Below are 20,727 nucleotides of genomic sequence, written 5' to 3'. Positions count from 1 at the left end.
GTTTGGGGTGAGCTGGACCGCAGAGTGAAGGCAAAAGGGCCAACAAGTGCTAAGCATCTCTGGGAACTCCTTCAAGACTGTTGGAAGACCATTTCAGGGGACTACCTCTTGAAGCTCATCAAGAGAATGCCAAGAGTGTGCAAAGCAGTAATTTAAGCAAAAGGTGGCTACTTTGAAGAACCTAGAATATGACATATATTTTTAGTTGTTTTTAGTTGTTTCACACTTGTTTGTTATGTATATAATTCCACATGTGTTAATTCATAGTTTTGATGCCTTCATAGTCATGAAAATAAAGAAAACTCTTTGAATGAGAAGGTGTGTCCAAACTTTTGGTCTGTACTGTATATAATAACACACACTATAACCTATTCTATCTAACACTAACTATATGGATTATACATTCCAGCTAACTATCGCTATAACCTACACTACACCCTGAAAAGGAAACTCCACAAAATGGCTGCTGAGGAGTGTCTTAATTTATATAGTGATTCAAAACTGATTTTACAAACTGATTACCCTTTAGGTGTAATACAAGAATTAATGGAAAATGAAGATGAAATTTCGGAATTTCCAATTTAATAAAAAAAAAAATCAATCCATTTTTTGGGGCTAACAAAGCAAGGGTTAACAACCAAACAAAACTCAATATTTATTGCACTGATTCTGTAGTTTACAGAAACACCCCATATATGGTCGTAAACTGCTGTATGGCCACACAGCAGGGCGCAGAAGAAGGGTATGCCATATGGTTTTTGGAAAGCAGATTTTGATAGACTGGTTATTTGACACCATGTCCCATTTGAAGCCCCCATGATGCACCCAAGAGTAAAAACTCCAAATAAGTGACCCCATTTAGAAAATACACCCCTCAAGGTATTCAAAACTGATTTTAAAAACTTTGTTAACCTTTTAGGTGTTCCACAATAATTAATTGAAAATGGTTATTAAATTTCAGAATTTGCAAGGATTAACAGCCACACTAAACTCAATATTTATTGCACTGATTCTTTAGTTTACAGAAACACCCCATATGTGGTCATAAACTGCTGTATGACCACACGGCAGGGCACAGAAGGAAAGGAACACCATAAGGTTTTTAGAAGGCAGATTTCACTGGGATAATTTTAAGCTGAAATGTCACATTTGAAGACCCCCTGATGCACCCCTAGAGTAGAAACTCCAAAAAAGTGATCCCATTTTAGAAACTACACATCTCAAGGTATTCAAAACTGATTTTACAAACTTTGTTAACTCTTTAGGTGATCCACAAGAATTAATGGAAAATGGAGATAAAATTTCAGAATTTCATTTTTTTGGCAGATTTTCCATTTTAATAATTTTTTTCCAGTAGCAAAGCAAGGGTTAAAAGCCAAAATAAACTCAATATTTATTGCCCTGATTCTGTAGGTTACAGAAACACCCTATATATGGTCGTAAACTGTTGTATGGCCACAAGGCAGGGCGCAGAAGTAAAGGCGTCGCCATATGTTTTTTGGAAGGCAGATTTCGCTGAAATAATTTTAAGCTGCCGTGTCACATTTGAAGACCCCCTGATGCACCCCTAGAGTAGAAACTCCCCCAAAAATACCCCATTTTGGAATCTACGTGATAAAGTGGCAGTTTTGTTGGTACTATTTTAGAGTATATATGATTTTTGGTTGCTCTGTATTACACTTTTTGTGAGGCAAGGTAACAAAAAATAGCTGTTTTGGCACCGTTTTTGTTTTTTGTTATTTACAGTGTTCATCTAACAGGTGAGATCATGTGCTATTTTTATAGCGTAGGTTGAATATGACTTTTTGATCGCTTGGTATTACACTTTTCATGTTATGTAAGGTGACAAAAAATGGCTTGTAATTGACACACTTTAAAAAAAATATTACACTGTCCACCTGAGGGGTTAGGTCATGTGATTTTTTTATACAGCAGGTTCTTATGGACACGGCAGTAAACTAATATGTATACTTTTAAAATTTATCATTGTTGAAACAAAAAAATCATGTTTTAGTATCTCCATAGTCAGAGAGCTATAGTTTATTTTTATTTTTTTAGGCGATTGTCTTAGATAAGGGCGTATTTTTTGTGGTATGAGGTAATGGTTAGATTGGTACTATTTTGGGGGGCATGCGCCTTTTTAATCGCTTGGTGTTGCACTTTTAGTGATGTAAGGTGACAAAAAGTGGCTTTCTTAGCACAGTTTTTATTTTATTTTTTTGACGATCTTCACCTGAGGGATTAGGTCATGTGATATTTTTATAGAGCTGATTGATTCGGACGTGGCAATACCTAATATGTCTACTTTTCTTTTTTTCCCTATTTTTTTTACTTTATTTTGGGAAAAGGATTCTTTCTTTTTTACTCGAAACTTACTTTTTTTGTAAAACTATTTTTTTTACTTTTTTTTTTTTTACTTTACTGGGACTTCAACATTACAGGGTCTGATCCCTGTTTCATTGCAGCACAATACATCTATATTCTGCTGTATTAAACTGTTAGTGTCTTACACTTAAGACGCTAACAGTTGCCTAGGAGACCCAGCTTGGGTGCTGGGCCTCTTAGGCCTCCGTACATGCTGGGCCCCAAGCCTTGGAATGGCTTGGGGATGCCATGGCAACCATCGAGTCCCTGCCACAGCAGCGCGAGGACCCGATGGATGAGGTGAGGGAGCACAAACCTCCCATATGCCACGGTCAGCGCTGACCGCGGCAAATGAGGGGTTAATCCACCGGCATCCATGTTATCACCGATGCTGGTGGATGCAGCAGGGATCCAGCTTTCAGTAACAGCCATATCTCTGCCGCTGATCGCGGCACCGCACACTGGGGGGAGGAAGGACCGCATGACGAGAATGCTTGTCCTGGAGCACTAAGTACCGATCCTTTGGGACAAGCATTCTCGTCCTGGGTCCTTAATGTGTTAACCCCTTAGTGATTACTAATATGCCTTTTTACTGATGTAAACAAAGGGGTATTAGCTTAACAGTCAATCAATCATTACATGTACTTAAAATAGTGCATTAAAAGCTATAACTTGTCCTGCAAAAAAAAAAGGCCTCATACAAGTACATTGATGAAAAAACAAAAAAGTTATAGCTCTTGGAATGCAATTGTTTTAAAAAATCTGCGTGGTCACTAAGGGGTTAAGCATGGATAGAATGGCTGCCTATACATGGGATTACATGTCTAACATCTAACAGTTATAACTCCCGAAAAACATTAACAACTGACTGAACAGCTCTGCATCACACAATGTCCCTGAAACAAAGGTAGATCTCTTACAGATATGCTTTTACAAGGATGTTGGCGTTTGAGAAGGAGAAACGCATAGAACAGCTCTGCTGATGTGTCCACAATGATGTGCACCACCCACAATGCAGTAGTATTGTAACAGTAAAAACTAAGTGTAATACAACTTAACACCGCTAGATGGTGCTATAACCACACTAAACACTGCAGAAATACCAAGACTGAGGCAGACGTGATCTGAAATGATTCTCTAACCCTGCTGGGCAGAACAAATCTCAAGTTGATTCCTTTAAAAATGAATTGCAGAGCAGAAAACTGTTAAATATGGATGAGTGGTCTTTTTTCAGCAATTTTAATGCACATTATTAAACACAGTTACAGTAAAGTTATCAGAGCTGTGTCTGAGCACTGACGTGGTCACCTGGGCAGGAAAAAATTACTGAGAATAAACTATGAAAGTATCTATTTAATGACTGTAAGCAGAGGTTTTGAAAACCATGAGAAATAGATGCAGAAGTTATATTAGCATACTTACATAAGGGTGCTGCATTTTTATGTGGTTTTTCAACAATATACCTGTGTTTATGGTGCATTTTCTTCCAGCAAAGGGAAAGCACACAGCAAAATTAAATTACCTTCATGTAACTCAGTTTTGAGATAACTCACCATATATGCAGATAAGGCTACTTTCACCCTTTCTGTTATTGAGATCAGTCATAGGATCTCAATAGCACGGGAAAACGCTTCAGTTTTGTCCCCATACATATTCAACAAGGACAAAACTGAACTAAACGAACCAGAATGCATTCCGTTCCATTTGGTTGCATCCCCATCGTGGACAGAATAACGCTGCATGCAGCGTTTTTCTGTCCGCGATGTGGTGCGGAGCAAGATGTATCCATCCTTACACACAATATAAGTCAATGGGGATGGATCAGTTTTCTCTGACACAATAGAAAACTGATCCATTTCCTGTTGACTATCAATGGTGTTCATGAATCATGACGGATCCATCTTGGCTATGTTAAAGATAATACAACCGGATCCGTTCCTAACGAATGCAGCTAGTTGTATTAGGAGATGATCAAATCGTAACCCATGAAGTAGAAATGGATCCGAATTTCAGGATAAATTTGATTCGCCTAGAAGCCGAATTTTCTCGTGCTTTGTGTCAACGAATCAATTTATCCTGAAATAGTATGAAAAAAAAATAAAAATCTAACTTACCCCCTCCATTTGTTCGCTGACGGGCTGCCAGCCTCCATCTTGCTTGAAGATCTCAGCCGAAATCCTGTGCGGCGAAAGATTACATCATTACGCCGGCCAACATGATGACGTCAAGCGTCACCACGCCAGCCAGCGTGATGAAAAAATCTCACACCACACGGGATTTTGTCCGAGATCTTCAAGCAAGATGGCGGCGGCCAGACCGTCACTCTCGTATGAAGGCGGTAAGTTTAATGTGATTGCCTTTTTATTGCTAATTTTACACTGTTTTTAAACTCCGATGCCGCAATCATGTATGTACGCGGCATCTGAGGGGTACAATGACGGCGGCGGTGCTATCGCAGCTCCCTGTCCTTGCACCCGCTAATTCGTAACAAAGCAAATTTAAAAAAAAAAATTGCCGATGCAGCCGAATCGAATTTTGCAGAAATTCGCTCATCTCTAGTTGTATTATCAGAACGGAAACGTTTTTGCTGATCCATAACGGATCCAGCAAAAACACTGGTGTGAAAGTAGCCTAAGTTGTTGCAAAAGCTGCATATGTTTTTTTGTGTGCTTTTTTTGCACACTATAAAGTACAGCCACGATGTATGGCAGCACCCTGATTTTTCAGTTTACCATGCAAAACTTGGATTTCCCTTTAACATGTTCACTGATATTGTTCTCATAAAACCTGTTTTGCTTTCCCTTTAGGATGATTTTAAAAAATACACCAAGAAGAAAATATTTTGGGTTGAGCCTTTCAAAGCCACAGATAAAAGATTACATGATATAACCTTTGATGATAAATCTCTAATCAGCAGAGCTTTCATCATGCCGGATTACAAGGTCTGATCTTTTCCGCATCCCATTAAAATACATTTGTTAGGTTTATTTCGTTTGGAAAAAAAGACGACTGAGGGGAGATTTAATAACCATGTATAAATATATGAACGATCTATACAGAGATCTTTCCTTATGATTTATTTATACTTAGGACTGTATCGATAACAAGGTGGAATCCTCTGTCTAGATTATTCTCCACCAGCATAGATGGGATTCTTTACTGTAAGAGCAGTTATTATGGAACTCTCCACCAGAGAAGGTTTTGATGGTGAACTCACCAAAAGAGTTCAAAAGTGGTCTGGATGTATTTCTTGAGTTACTGGAGAAGGGTCATTGATACAAGGAGTTATTCAGATTTTACTGATTTTAAATTTTGGCTTCTACCTCATGAGGATTTTTGCCTTACTCTGGATAAATTTTACAGGGTAATATGCTGAACTGGATGGGTGTATGTCTTTGCTTAGCCTTCCTCACTTAAAGCACAGTGAGGGCATTTACTGAGACTGCATAATGCAGCAAATTTGTTAACAGCTGCATGATTCTTAATATATTTGGCTATGAGGATGAAACATAGTATCCACCAATTTCTGGTATGTTATAGTAAATCTGTCCATCCACAGGAGCCCACACCTGCCACACTAAACCTCACCCACCTATATTTTCATTTTTGTAAAGTGCCCAAATATTGCAAATTTGTGACTATTTAATGCTGGTGTAAATGTGTTGGTAAATCCCTCCCATAACCCTAGGACATTTACAACTTATTTTACAATGCAGCAATGTTCTTCTGTTGAGAGGCCAAAACACAGCATGCTCTAAATTTTAGATAAACACTTAAAGGCTATGTACACTGTGACAGGACCAGGGGAAAAGTGGTAGAAGGAGTCTACATTTCACCTAGGTTCCTGTCCTATACGTTCTAAAAAGCAGCCAGGGAATTGACAGCAAGGAAAACTAGGTTTTCTCTTTGCAAGGGTTTTGTTAAAAACCTGGTTAGAAGGGCCTGGCTGCTTGGAGCAGGGAGAGTTGGGTGGGTCCCTGCTCCAATTAGCCACTCCAGATATTCAGGGTAACTGTGGCTAATCACCTTGGAACCTGAGTGTGCTATAAAAGGGCAAACAGCTCACTAGCTGATCTCTTTGCTCCTGGGAAGAACCCTGCTGTGTGAGTGAAAAACAACAGTGTGTTTTGTTGATGGAGCTGGGCAAAGGCCTGTTTAGACGTAGAGGCCAGACGGCCAGGTATTTCATTTGTTTTGTTTAATATTTATTTCTCTGCAAAAGTCAATAAAACTGGCTGAGGCCAGTTGCACCATACTTGCTTGGACTGGACTGTGTTTTATGTGCCTATAGCGCCCGTCTATCCCAGGAGACGGCGGTCCCGTTAGCTAATCCCGTCACAACACTTTATGGGTCAATTTCTTTTATGATTGCATTTTACTCATTTTGGGCTAAAAACATTTTTTTTCAACTGGTCTTTATTTCAAATATTGAGCCTTTCTATCTCAAAAGGTTGACTGTTTTTCTAGATGTGTGAATGGTACTTTCACCTATTGTTGGTCATCTATTTAACCTCTTTAAATTACTAAGAGGTCATAAATACTTATTTAAGCCACATTCTTATCAGTAAGATAAGTATTGAGCTTTAATGAGTCTTTATAAGGTGTCACGGACGGTGTACAGGAAACAAGACAAAGCAACATGCATATATGACTCACTGGATCCAAAGCTAAGGAACCAAGGGGAGACCCCTGCACAAGACCTAGCACTTTCCCTGGCTGCTCAGCCTATGCAAAGATCCCAGAGGCGGATGGTTGCATAGCCACGTACCTCGACTATATAACCCCTGAACACCCTACAATAGTGAGGGGACACGACCACCGGCTCCCTACACCAGACACTGAGGGAGTCAGGGTCACCTGGGATCCAGCAAACAGAAAATAACAGATAAATGTACAGCACTTAACTTTGTAGCAGACAGGAAAACAGGATGAGCATGCACACACACTCCAGGAAGAAGTATAAGCCGCCCAGTAATGCATTATGGGGTGGAATTTAAAGGGATGCAATTAATCCAACTACATGACAGCTGAGAGAGGCTAACGAGATAAGGAACTGAATACCACAACAAAGAGAACTCAAGGAGGAGGTTCTGAAAGGCTTCTGTCAGAGCTTCTCAGCTGTCTGGTTGTGACATAAGGTCAGAGATTACAGATAAGGAGCCAGTCAGCTCCCTGTCTGTTGGAGCAAAAAGAAAATACAGATCCTGCTAGTAGATAAACTCAAAGCTGTGCAGGGAAAGCAGCTCATCATACATATATATATAATATGTATGTGTGTATGTTCCGCGAAAACTCAAAAAGCAACCATCCATTTCAACAAAACTTAGTATACACATTGCAGGGGACTCAGCTCTCTAGGACGTACCGTTCCCGAGATATTCCCCAAAAAATGACCTGCATTAGCCAATACAAGCCTGCCAGCCTTTCACTTAAATTCTAACTGCCATACACACAGTCACATGTCCCTTATCAGCCAATAGAATCTCACAGGTTCTACTCCAGGTTGCCATAACAACTGATCACAGGTCTTAGCAGTTCGCAAGTCCTGAAATATTCAGTCGTATGATGTATGATGGCACAACTACACTGATACATGCATGGGGGGCAGTGGCCACTATTAAACGGACGGGCGCTGTGGAGTTCACTGTTAAAGGGGTGGGCACTGTGGAGTTCACTGTTAAAGGGGTGGGCACTGCGGAGGTCACTGTTAAAGAGGCAGTCACTGTGAAAGTCACTGTTAAAGGGGTGGTCACTGTTAAAGAGGCGGTCCCCGTGAAAGACACTATTAAAGGGGCGGTCACTGTGAAAGTTAGTGTTAAAAAGGCTGTCACTGTTAAAGAGGCAGTCACTGTGAAAGTCACTGTTAAAGAGGTGGTCACTGTTAAAGGGGCGGTCACTGTGAAAGTTACTGTTAAAGCGGTGGTCACTGTGAAAGTCACTGTTAAAGGGGCGACCATTGTGAAAGTCACTTTTATTTAATATAAAATTCAAATAAATACCCTAGCAACGCCGGGTTGTCGACTAGTTTTTAAAAAAAAACAGAAAAAATGATTTTTAGCTCAAAATGAGTACAATGAAATAATTTTAAAAAAATCGCCACCAAAGGTGTTCATAGCCTTTAAATGACATTTTGTTGGGACAAATTAAAGGATATTCCGGTTACACAAAAATATTAAATAACACCACCAATCAACCTCACTTTATTATATGTCAGGCTACTTTCACAGTTAGGTTAGGTGCAGATCCGTCTGGTATCTGCACTGACGGATCAGCACCTATAATGCAAACGCTTGTATCCGTTCAGAACGGATCTGTTTGCATTATTCTTTTTAAAAAAAGTCTAAGTCAAAACAGATCCGTCTTGACTTACATTGAAAGTCAATGGGGGATGGATCCGTTTTCAATTGAACAATATTGTGTCAGTGAAAACTGATCCGTCCTCATTGATTTACATTGTAAGTCAGGACGGATCCGTTTGGTGTCCGCATCTAGAGCAGAATGGAGGTGGAGCGGAGCCAAACTGATGCACTTTGAACGGATCCTTATCCATTCAGAATGCATTGGGGCGGAACTGATCAGTTTTGAACCGTTTGTGAGATCCCTGAAACGTATCTCACAAACGGAATTCAAAACGCAAGTTTTAAAGTACCCTCAGATGATCGGTATCTGATTGTATTTAACTCCTCCAACATAATTGCCATGTGTGACACCCACCCCGTGTTTACATCCTGCCACAAGACTCATATGGAGTGTCTGTAGCATCAGGTCTCTGCCTCTTTCCCCTTCCAGTTCGAGCATTACAGATCCAAACTTTCCTAAAGCCCTGCTAGAAAATCCCTGTCCTAAGACACAGCATTATTGCAGACATGATGTCTACAATGCAGGATCCAAAAGAATGAACAGAACACTGTCCTCAGAGGCAAGGTCATTGATGATGTTGTGTTGACAGCACAGAGCCTCTACAAGCCTTGTCACCTAGACCAAAACATTGTAAAATGTCACCTGACTGCAATAGAGAGCAGGAAAACAGGGAATTACAGATAAACAATTACTATTATTAAGTGATAACCTGTTGTTTTCTGTTAGTTGATGCTGAAAATTGTAAAACCGTAATACCCTGCTACAAACAGGAGATAAAACTTACCCTTATAAACTTAGTCATAAACTTGTAAGTCATACACAACATACTCCAAGTTTCTAACCAGTTTCACTTACTTTATGTTAGGTGCGATGTCTAAGAGTACAGAAAATTAGATATATTTGGAACACATTGGAAGGAAATTTTCAAAAAATTGGGTAAGTTATTTATATATTTTAAACATGTTAAAGAAATGCTAATGCATATCAAGCCCAACCTCTCTCAGATTTAGCTATTTTTCCCCTTTAGCTTTTTGTAATTTTGTCTCCTGTTTATGATAATTTTTCTACAAAATTTATAATTCTATCACACAAAATATTGTCTTGGCCATGCATACTAAAACTTATAGATAAAGAACTACTAGATCTATTATTATAACATTTTTCCTGAATTTTTCTCATTTGGTGTCACGAGGGTATCGAGAACCACGCCTGTCTCCGTTATACCCGGGGTCAGGAAGTCGCAGCGGTTGGCTGCACGCTCTATTTAAGATATTTCCTTATAGTAGCTTTCTGGGTTTGCTTTGCAAACCCTTTTGGCTCACTCAGGGATCCGTAGCTCCTTCTCCTCAGCTGTTCCTTGTCCAGCACTCCCAAACCTCCTTATATTCCTCTCTCACACTTCTCTGGTTGCCAGAGATAGAGATTCCTGCCTGGACATCTATCCTGACCCACTGGAGCTGTGTTGCTGCGTTCTCTGACTGTTGATTCAGAACGCTACCCTCCGGATCCCTGTTGGACCTTTGTGGACAGTTGTTGTCGTCCACCTGGGTGTTTGTGTTTGTCTGTGTTTGTCTGTCCTCTCCCTGGTGTTTCCCTCTTAGTGCAGTGGTGAGGACTAGCGATCCCACCGGCCCGTTCACTATCTAGGGCTCATTTCAGGGAAAGCCAGGGTTTAGGCACGTGATCGCCGCACGGGTGAGGAACCCGTCTAGGGACGACAGGGCAGTCAGGTGCCAGCCGCAAGGTGAGTTAGGGGTCACCACCTTTCCCTCTCCCTTAGGCAGGGCTTTCCCTGTTTTCCTCCCTGTGCGTGACACCGGTCATTACATTTGGTTTTTACAAGACCACTATTTTCGTTATCAATGCTTTTTTCTTCTATGCTTGTGATTCAGGGCTCTAGAAGATGAGTACTCGTGTTCAGACATACACACAAGGTTTGGGTCTGGTTTCAGTCAAGAAGAGCAAGAAATTCGGTAAGTAGCATTGTGATGTTCCCAAGGGGAAAACATTTTTTTATTCTTTATGCAAATTAGTGTTTCAGTCTACTAAGGGGTGGGGCCTAGCTCCTCAGTGCATCTTAGTTCTTTAGTGCTAGCTACCCCTCTGTGCACTGAAGTTAGTTTTTTTTTTCCCTCAGGAACACTACAACTGATTTTTATGAGACAGGTCAGAACAGGTTTAATCAGCAGTATTAAGGCTACTTTCACACTAGCGTTCGGAGCGGGTCCGTCTGATGTTTCATCAGACGGATCCGCTCCTATAATGCAGACGTTTGCATCCGTTCAGAACGGATCCGTCTGCATTATAACTTAGAAAAATTTCTAAGTGTGAAAGTAGCCTGAGCGGATCCGTTCAGACTTTACATTGAAAGTCAATGGGGGACGGATCCGCTTGAACATTGAGCCATATGGTGTCATCTTCAAGCGGATCCGTCCCCATTGACTTCCATTATAAGTCTGGACGGATCCGCTCGCCTCCGCACGGCCAGGCGGACACCCGAACGCTGCTTGCAGCGTTCAGGTGTCCGCTCACGGAGCGGAGGCTGAGCGCTGGCAGACGGATGCATTCTCAGTGGATCCGCCTCCACTGAGAATGCATTAGGGCCAGACGGCTGCGTTCAGGGCCGCTTGTGAGCCCCTTCAAACGGAGCTCACGATCGGACACCTGAACGCAGGTGTGAAAGTAGCCAAACTCTACCAGTCACTGTGTCTGGTTTAATAGGGTTGACACTGCTGACAAATGCTCCTAAAAATATGGATTTTGGGATTTTGCTATTCAATTTTTGGAGGTTGCTATTATCCATCCAAGACAATTATGTTACTGTAATTAATTTTACCATACAGAAAACAAATATGTGGACTGAACACAATGGACGTAGAAATTGCTCCTATCTGGAAGCTGCTTTTCAAAGAGGTGAGTTTTTTTTTGTATTATTTTTTATATTTTTCTCATAACATGGTGCAACAATTAAAGAGAACCTGTCATCATGAAAATGCAGTACCACCTACGAAATATAGTGCTTGCGGCCTATATGCGGAACCAATTACCGTACTTTAATAGGGCCACAAAGAAATGGAAATTACTCTTTGTGCATTCCGTGTCTCCATGGCTGTTCAACAAAAAAATAGAACAATTTGTGGACCGCAAAACATCTAACTGTCGTGTGCATAAGCCCTTATAGTGAATATTTCACCATAAGCTATATATCGTATACTACTCACAAAAAGTTAGGCATGTTTGGCTTTCAGGTGAAATTTATAGAAAGTAAAAAGTTCACGTTACAGTGATATTATATCATGAAAGTAGGGCATTTAAGTAGAAGCATGCAATGCTGATTTTCTCATCTCAAACAATTTATTGAAACAAAAGCCAACACCACAAAAATGTCAGTGTCTTAATAACTTGTCATAGAAACATAGAATGTGTAGGCAGATAAGAACTATTTGGCCCATCTAGTCTGCCCAATATACTGAATACTATGAATAGCCCCTGGCCCTATCTTATATGAAGGTTGGCCTTATGCCTATCCCATGCATGCTTAAACTCCTTCACTGTATTTTCAGCTACCACTTCTGCAGGAAGGCTATTCCATGCATCCACTACTCTCTCAAAACCTCACTTTTACCCATGCTGGGTGAGATAAATATCTTGGCAAAAGACAACTTTTCCCATTTTTTTTTTATACAAAGTTGGCATTTGACCAAGATATTTATCTCACCCAGCATGGGTATATGTAAAATGACACCCCAAAACACATTCCCCAACTTCTCCAGAGTACGGCGATACCAGATGTGTCACACTTTTTTGCAGCCAAGGTGGGCAAAGAGGCACATATTCCAAAGTGCACCTTTCGGATTTCGCTGGCCATTTTTTACACATTTTGATTGCAAAGTACTTCTCACACATTTGGGCCCCTAAATTGCCAGGGCAGTATAACTACGCCACAAGTGACCCCATTTTGGAAAGAAGACACCCCAAGATATTCCGTGAGGGGCATGGCAAGTTCCTAGAATTTTTTATTTTTTGTCACAAGTTAGCGGAAAATGATGTGTTTTTTTTTTTTTTCTTACAAAGTCTCATATTTCACTAACTTGCGACAAAAAATTAAAAATTCTAGGAACTCGCCATGCCCCTCACGGAATACCTTGGGGTGTCTTCTTTCCAAAATGGGGTCACTTGTGGCGTAGTTATACTGCCCTGGCAATTTAGGGGCCCATATGTGTGAGAAGTAGTTCGCCATCAAAATGTGTAAAAAAAAATGGCCTGCGAAATCCGAAAGGTGCTCTTTGGAATGTGTGCTCTTTGCCCACCTAGGCTGCAATAAAGTGTCACACATCTGGTATCGCCGTACTCAGGAGAAGTTGGGGAATGTGTTTTGTGGTGTAATTTTACATATACCCATGCTGGGTGAGATAAATATCTTGGCAAAAGACAACTTTTGCCATTTTTTTATACAAAGTTGGCATTTGACCAAGATATTTTGACCAAGATATATATTGGGCAGACTAGATGGGCCAAATGGTTCTTATCTGCCGACACATTCTATGTTTCTATATTTATCTCACCCAGCATGGGTATATCTAAAATGACACCCCAAAACACATTCCCCAACTTCTCCTGAGTACGGCGATACCACATGTGTGACACTTTTTTGCAGCCTAGAGGGGCTCACATTCCTTTTAGGAGGGCATTTTTAGACATTTGGATCCCAGACTTCTTCTCACGCTTTAGGGCCTCTAAAAAGCCAGGGAAGTATAAATATCCCACATGTGACCCCACTTTGGAAAGAAGACACCCCACGGTATTCAATGAGGGGCCTGGCGAGTTCATAGAATTTTTTTTTTTTTTGGCATAAGTTAGCGGAAATGGATTTTTTTTTTGTTTTTTCTCACAAAGTCTCACTTTCCGCTAACTTGGGACAAAAATGTAAATCTTTCATGGACTCAATATGCCCCTCAGCGAATACCTTGGGGTGTCTTCTTTCCAAAATGGGGTCAGTTGTGGGGTGTTTGTACTGCCCTGGCTTTTGAGGGTCTCCGTAATCATTACATGTATGGCCAGCATTAGGAGTTTCTGCTATTCTCCTTATATTGAGCATACAGGTAATGAGATTTTTTTTTTTCCGTTCAGCCTCTGGGCTGAAAGAAAAAATGAACGGCACAGATTTCTTCATTCGCATTGATCAATGTGGATGAAAAAATCTCTGCCAAAAAAAAAAGGAGGGGAAAGGAGTCTGCCAGGACATAGGAGCTCCGCCCAACATCCATACCCACTTAGCTCATATGCCCTGGCAAACCAGATTTCTCCACTCACATCAATCGATGTGGATGAATAAATCATTGCCGGGATTTTTTATTTATTTTTTATATACAAAGTGTTTGCTAAAGCATAGGAACACCGCCTCCTCAGCTCGTATGCCTTGGCAAACATATCTTTTACTGCAGAGTAGAAATCTCGTCTTGCAGCGCCGCATACACAAAATTTGGTGTAATCTGAGAGCAGTGCAATGCTTCTGTCAGAATGCACATCAGTGCTGCAGCTAGTCGATCGGTTGGTCCACCTGGAAGGTAGAAAAAACCAGGCCGCAACGCAATAATTTTATTAACTTTGGAACAGAACATATAAACTTTAACTTTTTGAACTAAACATTAACCTTTTTGCTTACTGGTTTTTTTTTTTTTTACCTTTATAGAACAAACCTCTCCTTCCCCATGGGTCAATGTGCAAAGCGCAAATCGCCCAAAGATGTAGCGAAGTGCGTTATGCACTTTGTCCCAGGTGAAAGGAGACGTTTGCAGCAGCTGTATGTGAATGGGCCCTAATAGCCCTGTGTGCCTGTCCTGGTGAGATGTGATCCCTATGCTAGGTGTACCTGTGTGTGGTACTTCCGGAAACACTCCCCTAAGCATAGGGCAGGGTGGTCAGGACAGAAATAGCGGGTGTCACGCCTTATTCCACTCCTGCTACAGACACGACATCTTTTTCAGGGTGACGGTTGGGTTGAGGTACCACAAACGACATTGGGGAAATGTCGCTCGTGTAGACGGCTAACTACACTGGTGGATGGGGCCACTGAACCTCCTGGGTACAGGAGGTTCTCGATGATCTCTTCCTGAAATTTGAGGAAGGATCCAGTTCTCCCAGCCTTACTGTAGAGAACTAAACTATTATACAGAGCCAATTGAATCAAATATACAGACACCTTCTTATACCAGCGTCTGGTTCTGCGGGAAACTAAATACGGAGACAACATCTGGTCATTGAAGTCCACCCCTCCCATGTGAAGGTTATAGTCGTGGACTGAGAGGGGCTTTTCAATGACACGGGTTGCTCGCTCAATTTGTATTGTCGTGTCTGCGTGAATGGAGGAGAGCATGAAAACGTCACGCTTGTCTCTCCATTTCACCGCGAGCAGTTCTTCGTTACACAATGCAGCCCTCTGCCCCCTTGCAAGACGGGTGGTAACGAGCCGTTGGGGGAAGCCCGCGCGACTAGTTCACGCGGTGCCACAGGCGCCAATCTGTTCTAGAAACAAATGCCTAAAGAGGGCCACACTTATGTAGAAATTGTCCACATAAAGATGGTACCCCTTGCCGAATAAGGGTGACACCAAGTCCCAGACTGTCTTCCCACTGCTCCCCAGGTAGTCAGGGCAACCGACCGGCTCCAGGGTCTGATCTTTTCCCTCATAGATCCGAAATTTGTGGGTATAGCCTTTGGCCCTTTCACAGAGCTTATACAATTTGACACCATACCGGGCGCGCTTGCTTGGGATGTATTGTTTGAAGCCAAGGCGCCCGGTAAAATGTATTAGGGACTCGTCTACGCAGATGTTTTGCTCTGGGGTATACAAATCTGCAAATTTCTGGTTGAAATGGTCTGAGGGGCCGAATTTTGTGGAGCCGGTCAAAAGCTGGGTGGCCTCTGGGACGGGAGGCGGTATTGTCGCTAAAGTGCAGGAAACGCAGGATGGCCTCAAAACGTGCCCTGGACATAGCAGCAGAGAACATGGGCATGTGATGAATTGGGTTCGTGGACCAATATGACCGCAATTCATGCTTTTTAGTTAGACCCATGTTGAGGAGAAGGCCCAGAAAAATTTTAATTTCGGAAACTTGGACTGGTTTCCACCGGAAAGGCTGGGCAAACACTGCATTTTGGGTGGAGGGCGAACTAAAGTGACACTAATACTATTATAGATCTGACCGTGATCAGTTTTGATCACTTCCAGATACTATAAAAGTACAAATGCTGATTAGTGATACGCTAATCAGCGAATCAGTGACTGCGTTGCGGTGGGCTGGGCGCTAACTGATCCCTAAACTACCTAACCAAGGGGCCTAAACTATCCCTAAAACCTAACAGTCAATACCAGTGAAAAAAAAAGTGACAGTTTACACTGATCACTTTTTTCCTTTCACTAGTGATTGACAGGGGCGATCAAAGGGGTGATCAAAGGGTTAATTGGGGTGCAGGGGGTGATCTGGGGCTAAAGTGTGGTGTTGGTGCTACTCACTGTGAAGCCTGCTCCTCTGCTGGATCCAAACGACGAAAAGGACCAGCAGAGGAGAAGGGCAGCCATATAACAGATCATATTTACTAATATGATCTGTTATCTGGCACTTGATTGTTTTTTTTAAAAAATCATCAGCTTGCCAGCCGCGATCATTGGCTGGCAATCTGATGACGCGACCCCCCTTGACGAAATGCCGGCCCGAACTGCGCATGCACGGGCCGGCAAAGCGCGTCATCTCGCGTCTCGCGAGATGACGCGCATATGCGTGACTCTGCGCAGCGCTACCGCCTCCAGACCGCACATCTGCGTTAGGCGGTCCGTAGGCGGTTAAATCAAGTTTTAGGTTAAACATATTTCTGTTGAAGTTTTGCAATTTCTTTTTTTAAATTTCCATATCACTATATAAAAAAAAAACTATCTTAAAATTAGGCAGTGTTCACTGTAGTCATTAAGTCCAATAACATATTGAAACTTCCTGTCTATTACAGATCACAGGCAAAATCACAATAAAAAATAAAACTTGTATATAGATAACAGAATCTACCATTTACAATATGTAATATCATCATAATTTTCACCATAATAGGCCACGAGCACATCTAGGACATTCTCTCATATAAATGAATGCAGTCCCCTCCAGTCTATTGTGTCTGTGGCTCATGCTGTTTATTTCTTAACAACAATTCAGCCCATATAATCATGTTCAGGAAATGGAATTAAATAATCTACAATCAGAAAATAAAAGCAGATTTGAAAAAATGAATGTGTCATTTTTAGATTTAATTTGCATACAAAATTAGTGACAAGTTCAATTTAAACTGCTTTTGCATGCACCAATCATCCCTTCTGTATGGGGATGAATGATCTCTACTATGATCATTTGTCCCTATACAGATTGTTTGTCAGCAGTACATTCCTGTTTACACTGGGATGTGCTGCTGACAAATGTTTTCATATGCCACATCATCAGTCAAACTAGCATTTTGCTCATTTTTGTGCATCTACACAGGGTGAGTATTGGCTCCCAATAATTGGCCTGATAGTCTGCCCATTATTATTTTTTATATTGTGTCTTTTAATCAAATTGATGTCACACATTGAAGGTTATTTGAAATTAGTTCAATTTTTTAAATAATTTAATTTATCTGCAATACATATTAAAGTAATGTTGTAGTGTTATTTAAAATATTAACTAATACCATTATTTTACATAGGTTTTGAATCCATTTTACATTTTTCAAGCCTTTTCTTTGAGTCTTTGGTTTGCTACTGGCTACACAGAGTATGCTGCAGTTCTTGTTGCCATAACCTTGTTTTCCATTGCTGCCACAATATATAATATGAGGATGGTAAGTTATTTCAGCATATATATGAGATGGGTGAATTTTTTGAGAATTGTTTGGTGTGCGATCTGTTGAATTTTTCAAAAATTAGATTTGCATCCAAATCAATTATAAATGAATTAAATATTCACAATTTTGCCTAAATTAGTATATATGACTAGAGATGAGCGAATTGAAGCTGACAAAGTAGAATTCAATCCGAATTTAAGGAAAGTTCGATAAGCACCGAAGCCGAATTTCCTCGCGCTTCAATTTAACGAATCACATTTTTTCCTAAAATGGCTGCTACACGTGTGAGGACATGGAGAAAGGAACTCTGGGAAGGATGGATCACCCATAATTCCATGCATGCAGCCAATCAGCAGCCAGCCAGCCCTGTGATGTCACAGCCCTATAAATAGTGGCAGCCATCTTAGATTCTGCCATTTACTAGTGTACTTAGTGCAGGGAGAGACATCAGCAGGCGCTAGGGACAGTGATAGGAAAGACGATTGTGGTGAACAAATGATTTTTAAGTGCAGGGTAAGGATAGGGAGGAATCATTCCACAGCATTTATGTTGAACAGGGTTTAGTAGGGGAGGTTACAGTCTGGGTAATTGGAACCAGGGGCGGACATACCGCCTGTGCAGCTGGTTCAGCTGCACAGGGGCCCAGAGTGTGAGGGGGCCCAGCCTGAACTCGCCGACTGGGGAGATCGTGACAAACAAATGAGCTTTCTGAGTTGCCGGTAAGCTCCTCCCACTGTGAGATTGCACACAGTAGGAAAAGTAGCTGGCTGCAGTGGGGCCCCCTTCCTGAACTGCAGTAGAGGGCTGGATGAAACCCAGCATCTGGTGATGTCTATGCATTCCAGACTTCAGGCTGTAATAGACTGCAAAGGATTTGCAACCAAGTATTCAAAAGTGAAAGTTTGATTTATGATTATTATTCTGTCCCATTACTATTGGTCGCTTAACAAGTGGGAGACACATATGCAAACTGTTGTAATTCCTACAAGGTTCACCTGATTTCAATGTAAATACCCTCAAATTAAAGCTGACAGTCTGAAGTTAAAGCACATCTTGTTCGTTTCATATCAAATCCATTGTAGTGGTGTATAGAGCCAAATATGTTAGAATTATGTCGATGTCCCAATATTTATGGACCTGACTGTATGGCTGTCTAAATGGTCGCTTAGGCTAGCACCACAAGGTGGCTGTGGCTGCAACACACATTGTGCAGCCAAAGCCTGAAGCAACACTATTCTACACCGCAACTAGTAAAGTAAATGGGGCCGTGACCCGACAGTCACAAAAAAGCCAACCTGCTGAATTTCTTGCGACTTTCTGATTGTGATTGCAAGAAATGTGAAGGTCACAATGCTACCCCGTTCATTTCAACATTTTAACTCAATGCATTGCAGCTTTGTGCTGTTGTGAAACTTGGTTGCACGACACATTGTTGGCCAAAAGCACTGTGCAGCCTTATATGCTCCTTGGTCTTCCTGGATTATGCACGTATTGTATATGTTTATGTCTGTATGTGTGGTTTGTGGAGGGGTGGGGCCCAGGCACATTCTTTGCACAGGACCCCTCTGCTGTCTGTGTCCGCCCCTGATAGGAACAATCCTATTACCCCTTTCTGCACTGACGGAGGATCCATAGAGCTCTGTAATTCCAGCAAACCGTTCTTGTTATTGGGGTGCAAGTGCTGTTAATACAGCCATTAACAGGCTTTATTACAAGGGAATATTTCTACAGTACGTCTTATTTGATCTTGTGCGGTGTAGTTATATATTGTAAAGCCTTATTTGCTGTGTATTAGTGGCAAAAGAAAAATATATTTGGCCTTGTGTGGTGCAGTGTTATGTTTGATGTGTATTAGTGGCAAAATGAAAATATGTTCGCCGTTCAGCGTTGCACTTATCTGTTGAAAAGCCTTTTGTGTTGTGTAAAAGTAGATACAAATTAGGGCCTAATTGCCGTTCAGCGGTGCAGTGAAATATTCGAAAGCTCTGTCAGCCGTGTTTTAATGGCATAATAAAAATATATTCGCCGTTCAGCTTTGCACTTATATGTTAAAGCCTTGTGTAGTGTAAAAGTGAAAAAAAATTGGGGCTAATTGCCGTTCAACGGTGCAATGATATATTCTAAAGCCCTTTTTGTCCTGTATTAGTGGTGAAATGAATATATATGTGGAATATATCACTGCACCCCTGAACGGCAATTAGGCCCTAATTTTGTTTCCTCTTTTCCACAACACAAAATGCTTATACAACATATAAGTGTAACGCCAAACAGCGTGTTGTCTTACTGGTGCTAGAGTTTGACACATCGGGTTGACAGATTACTGGGAGGGGCTGGAGAAGACCCAGCGGTCATGGTCCATATTGGAACCAATGACAAAGTTATAGAAAAGTGGAGAGTCCTTAAAAATTATTTTAGGGATTTAGGTCAAAAGCTTAGGGCAAGGACCTTAAAGGTAGTGTTTTCTGAAATACTGCGTGTACCACGAGCCACACAAGAAAGGCAGCGGGAGGTTAAGAAGTGGCTCAAGAACTGGTGTAGGAAGGAGGGGTTTGGGTTCCTGTCAGCTACAGGCTCTAACTTAGGGATGGGCCGCACCTCAATGGGGAAGGGGCAGCTGTGTTGGGGGGGAAAGATGGCTAGAAGGTTGGAGGAGTGTTTAAACTATGGACTGGGGGGGAGGGTAATTACATTATATAATGGGAAGATAGTGCAGATAGAGACCGGGGGCAAAGTAGTGGGACTGGGGGAGGAATGGAAGGAGGGACTAGGACAGTTCAGAAGGAATGGTGTAGGGTAAAAAATATACATAAACTCTTAATTGTATGTATACTAATGCCAGAAGCCTGACTAATAAAACTGGTGAACTGGAATTAGTGATATGTGAGGAGGACTATGACATAGTGGGAATAACTGAGACATGGTTGGATGATAGCTATGACTGGGCAAAGTTAGTCTGTTTAGAAAGGATAGTCAAAACCAGAGAGGGGGAGGGGCCTGCCTTTATGTAAAGTCCTGTCTAAAGCCCACAGTCTGAGAAGACATAAGTGAGGGACATGAACATGTGGCGTCACTGTGGGTAGAAATACATGGAGGCAAAAACAATAAAAAATTGCTAATAGGAGTTTATTATAAACC

At 41.5% G+C, this 20,727-nt stretch overlaps 1 pseudogene; it reads left to right on the top strand.

The window, feature by feature from the left end:
- The window catches only part of LOC122934686, a 261,344-nt pseudogene that overhangs the window by 68,646 nt on the left and 171,971 nt on the right, over positions 1-20,727 (top strand).

Source organism: Bufo gargarizans, chromosome 4, assembly GCF_014858855.1.
Source record: "Bufo gargarizans isolate SCDJY-AF-19 chromosome 4, ASM1485885v1, whole genome shotgun sequence".
Lineage (NCBI taxonomy): Eukaryota > Metazoa > Chordata > Amphibia > Anura > Bufonidae > Bufo > Bufo gargarizans.
This window is presented reverse-complemented; position numbering and strand designations above follow the sequence as displayed.